The sequence below is a fragment of the Nannospalax galili genome, unplaced genomic scaffold (assembly GCF_000622305.1).
Source record: "Nannospalax galili isolate Female #2095 unplaced genomic scaffold, S.galili_v1.0 scaffold372, whole genome shotgun sequence".
NCBI lineage: Eukaryota > Metazoa > Chordata > Mammalia > Rodentia > Spalacidae > Nannospalax > Nannospalax galili.
Genome location: NW_008332089.1, coordinates 1,179,578 through 1,188,731, shown reverse-complemented (window position 1 = coordinate 1,188,731; position 9,154 = coordinate 1,179,578).

Genomic DNA, 9,154 nt, shown 5'->3' with positions numbered 1-9,154 from the left:
CATGGAGGTCAGAAGAGGGCATCAGATCTCCTAGAACTGGAGTTAAGGATGGTTGTTAGCCATCATGTGGGTGCTGGGAAATGAACCTGGATCCTCTGCAAGAGCAGCCAGGGCTGCGCTGAACCATCTCTGCAGCCCTAGTTTCCAGAATTTGTAATGACTTTTTCTGGCTGCTTCAGCCCATCAGAGTCCTTTCCTTTTCCACTAGGTAAATGGCACCTGGTTACCATTCCTCTGACCAGTACCAAGTTTTCATTTTTCTGTATAACCAACATAACAACTTAGAACAGCACAATATGACTATGTCATAGTTTTTGAGAGTCCAGAAGCTGGGGTCAGGCCTCCTTGAGTCCTCTGCTCAGGGTCCTGGCAGGCTGAAGTGACCTTAGGGTCTTATTTGAAGTGCAGGGCTCTACCATTCCTAGGTGTTATCCAAGTGGCTGGAATTCATTTCCTTGCTGCTGCTGTCTGGAGCTGCCTCAACTCTGTAGGCCACATGCATGTGGTTCCTTGACCCCATCATAATATAAAAATCTGCTGTGACTTACCTTCTCCAGAGCCTTCTCTGATTCAGTCAGGTCTTCTAGTTACCAATGATGACAGGTTAGTAGCCAACTCACAGAGGCCTCATCACTCAGAAGGAAGGGGCTCTGCGGGGTCAGGTCACCCAGGGCCATGCTTGGAGTCCACCTTGAATCATGCCTCCCACAGCACCTGTATATGAGTAATTTGCTCTCGGTTCTTGGAAAGACACTGTCTCTGTTTATTTCCCCTTGTATAGACTGGGTAACTTACTATGAACAGAAATTTATTTCTCCCAGTTCCAGAGGCTGGAACTCTAAAATCAAGGGGCCAGCATTCAGCATAGGGTGATTAATTTCTTGCTTTGCCCTTCTAGAGAGGAGAGGCAGCACAGGAGCATTGCTAGCTCCCTGGAGCCCTTTTATAAGGCACTAGTCTATTTATGAAGGCAAAGCCGTCAGGACTTAATCACTTCCTAACGGCTCCCTCCCAATGGTGGCCATCCCATTGGTGATTAGGTGTCAACATACTAGTCAAGGGAGGAGGACACCTTCCTACCACACAAGTGCCACACCAGGACACCAGGGCTGCCTTTTATTGTCTAGTTTTTTCATGAGCGACCTCTGCCATAAGACTGAGTGACCAATGACATCCTTTCCTGGAGCATTTTGATGGCTCAAGGTCAGCCTGCTTCTCTGACTTCAAGGTCAAAGTTCTGGAACTTACCTTCCCTAGATCAAATATTTTCTCTCTTCTTTGTGTTTGCAGAATTGACTCTCAAGTCCATAAAGTTGAGAGGAAAGAATTGGAGTAAATAAGAGAAGCCAGGAAAATACCATGTCAATACTCAGCATTCAGAAGCTGTCCTTTAAGAGACGGGAAAGGACCATCCATCATGGAGAGTGGTCACAGACTGTGTTCTCCAGACACATGCCTGTTCTTCATGCTAACCCAGCTTCAGGGCGACATCAGTCTGGTACCCTTGCTGCATGCCAATCCTGGGCAACAGCAGCTCGAGAGAGCGAGTGTTTGTGGGTTTACATCTTGTTAGGGGCTCCCAGGTCTCAGGATGACAGTTTTGTCCTGTTTTCCTTTGTTCTTAAGTGTTTTGTACTCATTTGGAGCACGGCTGACTCAGAATCAACCTCTGCTGTATTTTTGCAGCTGGTGCTAGGAGCACTGAGGTGATTCAAGGAGGTCATTAACACCAAACCTGAAACAAACAGCGTGTGTGGGCGATCAAGTCTGAGAGCTGAAAAGAGTGCTGTGCTTGGCGGGTTTGGCTGCAATGTCTCACCTCGTTTGCCTTTACAGCAGCCCGCCCCCCCCCCGCTGGATTCCAGGTTGGTTTGCAAGTTATGAATAATGAGGATTTTACTTATGCCCCCAGAGCATGACATTTGCAAATCACACCATTCTTTAAGTCCTAAGAAAATACCACATTATTCTACCCTGACACATTTTATTTTCAGGAAGGAAAGTGGTTATCTATGTTGGCTCACCTCAGAACATCCTCAACCAATGGAGCATTATCATATTACATAAATAATTTAGGCATGAGTGTCATTATGGGTATAAATCAAAAGGACGGTGTTCACTTCTAGATTTGCCTGTGTTTGTAAATTTATATTGTGTTTAGTAAGGAAGTTGGCGACCTGCAGAACTATTCAAATGACTTAAATCTCTCTAGCCGTTGGGAGCCAGACATCAGAACCGTGAGGCTCTGACTTGATTGGCAGCGTTTGAGAAAACCTGCTGTTTACTGTGCAGACGGAGGTGCGTCTATTTTAAAAGCTGGCCATGCTCACAGGCATGTCCAACCTGTGACTGGCAGGCTGCGTATGGCCGCATGATACTGAAGAGCGGTGCAAATGTGACCCAGCACAAAACTGTAAATTTATTTAAAACACTGAGTTTGTATGTGTGTGTGTGTGTGTGTGTGTGTGTGTGTGTGTGTGTGCAGTATATGTATGCATGTATTTGCATGTGTGTGTACATATGTGCACTTGCATGTGGAAGTCAGAGTTCTGGTGTCCTCCTCAGTTGCTCTCCACTTTATTTTTGGAGACAAGGTCACTCACTGAACCAGGAACTTACTGATTCAGTGAGATTGGCCTGGTTAGTGAGCCCAGATGGGATTACAGAGACACACTGCTGTGCCCTGCTTTTTATGTGGGTTCTGGGGATCTGAACTCGGGTCTTCCTGCTCCTGTGGCAAATACTTTTACTGACTAAACCGTATCCCCTGCCCAATATTTTTGGTAGTTCAGTTGTGTGATTCTTGTGTATGAGCTTTGTATATGACAGCCTGCCAGAACATTGCCTCTCTGTGTACACAGCAGGATCCCTGGTGGACAGGTGCGTGCAGATTGCTGGGCTCCCTGACCCCTGCCCAAGAGGTTGTGATTCACTGCTTTTCTGATCATGTCCACACATGATGATTATACCTTCAAAAGCACTTTGATAGAAGACAACAGATTTCTCATGGAGAAAACTGGGCTTTTCTTTAGGAAATGCTGTGAGGGAACTCTCCATGGGTAAATTTAACTCCCTTAAGATGGCTAATTATGATTCCCAAGGAGAAGCCAGAGAGGAGCAAGGGGAAGGGACAGCTGCGTGGCTCTGAGCTGGAGCGAGGGAACCTCTGTCTACTGGAAATCAGGAGCTGAACTGGGACCGTGAATGACTGGAGAAGGCTGAAGGGCACAGGACGCAGCCTAGTAATAATGGTGTCACACTCGGGACAGGCATGGTAACCAAGAGATTTCTGAGGTCAAGAAGGGCAACAAATGTCCAGACACCAGTAATATTTCCCTGAGCTGTGCTGGCTGGTTTTCTTTCCCTTCTGCACCCCACCTTTATCACTTAGCCCAACATTTGCTGGAGATTTGACATGCATGATAGCTTTGGTTAGTTCGTAGGATCTGGCCACCCAGGGTGTGCTCTGTGGCACTGTATCAAGTTGGAAATTCCCAGAGGGTCTTAGAGCGTCTCAGGCCCCACCCCAGGTGTGCTAGATATAGTCCAGGCTTTGGCCAGATTCCCAGAGGTATCCATCCCATTACAACTTGAGCACCAGTGTTTACGGCAGACTTCCAAGGTGATGGCACTTCTGAAGATATTTCTTTCTTGAATTTTCCTTGTAGTTATGTGATTGTGTGTATGTGTCTCTGTGTGTATGCCCATGTGTGTACAAGTGCTCACAGAGGCCAGAAGAGGGTGTTGGATTTTCTGTAGATGTATTTACATGTGGTTGTGAGCCATCTAATGTGGGTGCTGGGAACTGAACTCAGGTCTTCTGAAAGAGCAGCAAGTGCTCTTAATCGCTGAGCCATTGAATCAGAGCCAGAGCAGAAAGGGTGCTGAATATCAGTGTTAGTAGAGGGTCAGTGGATGTCAAAAGCCAGGCGGGTTTGGGAGATTTCTCTATGGGAATGAAGAGAGCTGCTTCCATGCTCAGGGTAAACCAAATCAGGGGCTCACAGCAGCCTCAAGAGGCAGTGAATGTGAACAGGGAATGGGACTTTGTAGTAAAAGCTGATGAAGAAAGGTGACCCCCCCCCCCATCCATGAGCCTTCAGGCAGCTTTGGCAACACTAAGAAGGTCCCTGATTCCCTTAGGGCAGCTCTTCAGTGGGGCAAGGGTGCATTTGGTGACATGTGGGCACAGTTTGGGTTGTGGCAGCAGTGGGGTAGAAGCCGGGCATGCTGCTCAATCCCCTGCTGTGTACCAAGCAACCTAATGATGCGGCCAGGCCTCTTTGCAAATCTCAATAGTACTGAAGGTGAGAAGCCTGGTGGCTCCTGGGGCATGACCGGAGCCTCCTGTGTCAGTGTCCTGTATCACCTGGGACCTGAGACCTTGTTAGGTATGCAGACACTGGGATGACACATCAGACTTACCAGTCAATGAGGCAGGGTTAGGTCAGGCACTCACTAAGGGTGACTCCAGGGGAGAGTACCATTGACAGTGCTATGGAAACCAGGCAGCTGAGAGGCCAAGCATTCTCTCAGAGGGTTGGAGAACTCAGATTTTATTCAGCAGGCCCAGAGGAACTAACGCTGAGCAGACCGGGGCCTGAACTACAGCTTTCCATGGTTTTTAATAGGATTTCTGTTACAGCTTTAGTGAGTTTCAATTGCAGCCTATGTGATACTTGTGTTCCAAAACCACGGAAAGGAAATTCCTCCCGAGGGCATGTTTGCAGAACAGATAGAAAGGGCAGGGTTTAAGATAGTCTTTCACCTTAGCTAGCAAGGTGATTGCAAACGGGTATTCCACTAGATAACTGTGGTTTTTGTTTCTCAAGGTAACGTTGAGGTCTTCAGTGGTCTCCATTTTAGTGAGAATTCTTAAGACCACTATAAGGTGAACACTATGTCCCGAAGCATAAAATCAATTCCTGAATGATAAAAACAATATCAGGCACACACTACAGTAACATTACATGCATAGGTATATTTCTTTTCCTCTTCAAGGCTCCTACTGAGGTGTGGCACTCCAGCTCACAGGGTGATCCGTACAAGCTGTCAATTAAAGAGAGAGTGGCCCTTGATGGCTCCAAACTGGGACTGTGTTCAGCCACTGACACTGGTCAGTGTTTCTGAGAGAGCAATCCACATAAAGGGAAAAAAAACACAGCTTCCAGGATATACTCAAGACCCAGGGTGCCCAGGGTCCCCAGAGGCGCTCACGCTGTCCAGGTTTGAGAGCGATGCCTCAGCTCTTTACTAGTGTGAAGGTCACAGTTTGCTCTGGCTACAAAGGATTTTATTTTCCATTGTAAAGCTACACTTGATATTCAATTTAACATGATTTCATGAACCCTCAGGGCCACACTTTGGCCATATTCCTGAACTCTTAAGACCCTCCCTTGGTAGCTGGTAGGCACTTTTGCCTTTAAGCATGGTCAGTTTTTACCCTTTCATCTCCTGCCCTCCTCAGCCAGAGATCTTTTGAAAACTGTTATGTGAACTGAGCTCTGAGGAGGAAAGCTTTGGCATGCTGAAAAAGGATACTACTTCCCAACTTTTTTTCTGAAAAGAGAGAGAGATCTATTCCCACAGCCTTGAAGGCCTTAAGACCTTTGACCAGGCTGTTGGGAGGCCAGAGGTATGTGATGGTGATGGGCCCAGCCACACAAGAGTGACTAAGTCAGTGCCTCCTGGCAGACCAAATACCTCAGCACACTGGTTAGGAGCTATAGAAGGAGCTTTAGAAGAACAGAGGCAAGGCTACCATTCAGGTCTACTAAGATCAGCCCCGGGGGAGATGATGGTTACCCCAGTGGGAACCACATCCCTGAGCAGCAAAATGCCCTGTGATGAAGGTGGCTCAGAAATGTAGGGCCTCCCAGAAGATGTTACTAACTCTTCCCAGGCACATTGACCCTTAAGGGCTGGTTTTGGCAGTTCAATAGGAGAAAACGGCCTGAAGAGGAGTTAAAAGCTCCAGGTCCAGGAGAAGAATAAAGTTTGAGAAGTGGATCAGAGAGAATAAGATTTGTTTAATTCAAACAAGAGCCAGGCCCACTCTGGTGAAGGCCCAAACGAACGCCTTGCCACTTGGAATGTGGTTAGGGCTTGATTCTGTGAAAATGAAGACACTCCCTAAGTCAGCCAAAGATGGAAGGAGGGCCAGCAAGAGGGCTTCACAGAATTCACTTCCGCTCAGCACAAGCTGCCAGCGAGCATGACTGCCCTCCTTCAGTGTGAAATGGTCTGTATTTCATCTTTCTCATCATGAGTATGAATCAAGTGAGTCCATCTGAGGGAAATTGTAAGGTAATTCTTCCCCTTGCAGGAAAACCGGGAGGGTTGTTTTCATACATCCTGGTGACTCCAATGCAAGATGGAGAGGTTGTAGTGTGAAGAGCCCCCAGGCTTATGGGGGTGCTGCCCATGAATCATCTCCACAGACGAAGCTCAGCCATCCAAGTGCTGAGGGGTGCTGGGAGTGGCTGACACTGCAGAGTAATCCTTCTTTTATGCTCCGTGCTGGGCAGTCTGTTGAAAGCATGATTTGCAAAGACAGGCCTTTCATGACGGAGTCCATGGTAGAGGTCAGAAGGAGGTCACAGAGGTGTCTAAATGTGGGAGATAAAAGCCACGGGGCATGATTACAGCTCTGCTCAAAGTGGACCCATACTAGGAACACCCCGGGACCTTGTTACGAATGTGGATTCTGGGCCTTATCAGACCTCTGAGGATGGGCCCTCACAGCCTCTGTGACTTTAGATGCTGGGAATTAGTTGGTTATTTTTTAAAACAGTGCTCTCGACTTTGGCAAAAGGATAAAAGAACTCCCTTAAATTATTCATATCTTCATTTTCTCAACAGCCCCAAACAATAGATAATGCAGGGGAATTTCTGTTTCAGAGGTCAAAAAAAACCCATGAACATGTTGGAGGATGGAAGGCTGTGATTCACCATGCTCTCTCTCAGTGAGTGCTATCTCATTTATACGCCCGCCTCTGGATGGGCTCAGAGTATGGCAGGCTTGATGTGTGCTGCTGTGGAGTCACAGTGGCTTCATCTGTCCTGGACCGTCTCTACGGCTTGCCAAGGATCTCCAGAGAACTGCTTTTTCAGTGACGGGTGCCACGGCCTCTCCTCCTGTCCTCTGGTTTTCAGGCTCCTGGGCATCTACGGGAGATACAGTGTTGGATAGGTGGCTCTGATACAGCGTGGACATTAGTGCGGAGCTGTGGTCTTCCACCCTTAGTGGGTTCCATCTTGTGCCTCCAGCTCCTGCTCCTTGTAGATGGCCACTCTGAGGTGGGTGAGCTCTTTGTAATGGTTTGCCAAGTGCACCCACCCTCCTTTTCCCGATGTAATGCTCTACGGGGTTCTGTACAGTGGAGAACCACTCTCTTAGCTCTTAAACAGTAGATCTGCCTGCGGCCCTGAAAACAGAAGATGCCTAAACCAAGCCACCAGCACATTTGCTTCTGTGAGATAATTACCGACCCCTGTAAAGTGGAAAGGATTTGCTGGGTCAACATGCCTCCAGGTAGGCAGGTGGCATACGGGAAGGGGGCCCAACAATGGACTTGTTGTTCACAGGTTGAGAATTAAGCTACAGCAGTAACCACTGTGGATTATCCATTGTTTTCAGTGCTTTATTACATAGGGGAGGTTTGGCCCTCACAGATTAGTTCTCTCCTGGAGAGGAGCGGAGGCATGTGAGCTCACATGCATGGCCTTGAAGTTATCAGAGACCCGCGTGTGCTGCACCCCATAGCTCCGCCATCTCTAGGATGCTGGTCTCTTTGTCAAGCTCATGGAAGTCCAGGAAGTCCACATTCATATTCTAGCTTTTGGCTACTGGGAGGACACAGCTTAGAGGCATGCATCATTTCTCTTTACATGCTCTTGGTGAGTTCTTAATCATGTGGGGATTCCTTGCTGGACCGAAGGACAGTGGAGAAACCATGAGCGGTACAGACCCATTGCAGTGCTCCACCCCCAGAGCGCTCCACCTCTGCAGTGCTCATCCCCTGCAGTGCTCCACCCTGCAGTGCTCCAATCCGCAGTGCTCATCCCCTGCAGTGCTCCACCCTGCAGTGCTCCAATCCGCAGTGCTCATCCCCTTCAGTGCTCCACCCCTGCAGTGCTCCAAACTGCAGTGCTCCACCCCTGCAGAGCTCCAACCCTGCAGTGCTCCAACCTGCAGTGCTCATCCCCTGCAGTGCTCCACCCTGCAATGCTCCACCCTTGCAGTGCTCCTTCCCCATAGTGCTCCGCCCTACAGTGCTCCAACCTGCAGTGCTCATCCCCTGCAGTGCTCCACCCTGCAATGCTCCACCTCTGCAGTGCTCCAACCCGCAGTGCTCATCCCCTGCAGTGCTCCACCCCTGCAGTGCTCCTTCCCCACAGTGCTCTGCCCTGCAGTGCTCCACTCCTGGCCTCTTGTGATGGGTCTTGCTAACCCTCCCGTCACCCACCTCTCTGTAACTAGCTTCCCTATCCATCGGGCCCTGAGGAATGAGACTGTTCCCAGAGCCTTCTTGGCCGCTCCCCTCAGCCATATGTAACTTGGTCTTTGGAGACCATGCACTTCTTGGGGGCTGACAGTCTTCTTTCTGTGCTGCAGGCCTGAGGAATGAGGGGCTTTGCAGGTCAGTCTATGTTTCTTTGGCAGTGTAATCCATTAAGAAGTGTACAAGCCTTCCAGTCCGTTTGACTTTATTTTTATGGTGCCACTTTCAGCATCTGGCCTGGAGTTTCAGGCCAAGGGCTATCTGTGCCCAGTCCCCACCTTCCAACCAAACTTGTGTGACCTGCCCATCTTTCTGTTTTTTCCTTTGAATGAAGTAGTGGCCTCTTCATTAGATGGCATTAGATGCCCTGTTTAGAGGGCATCTAAACAGAAAGGGCACGGGTGGAAGGCACTGCCCTTATTCTGATGTTTGCCTGCTGGGCTACCTTCTCCAGTCTGCCCAAGAATCTTCAGAGAGGTAATTGAGGAAGGATTGGGGTCAGTCTTTCCTCCTGGAGCGTGCTCTCTTTACAGAGTCTTCTAATCATGACTTTATCTTGGGTCACAGAAACACTTGACATTTCACCTCTGTGGGTCTGGCCGCCTAGCCGGGCCGCTTAGCCGGGCCGCCTAGCCTGCTGGGCTGCTGCA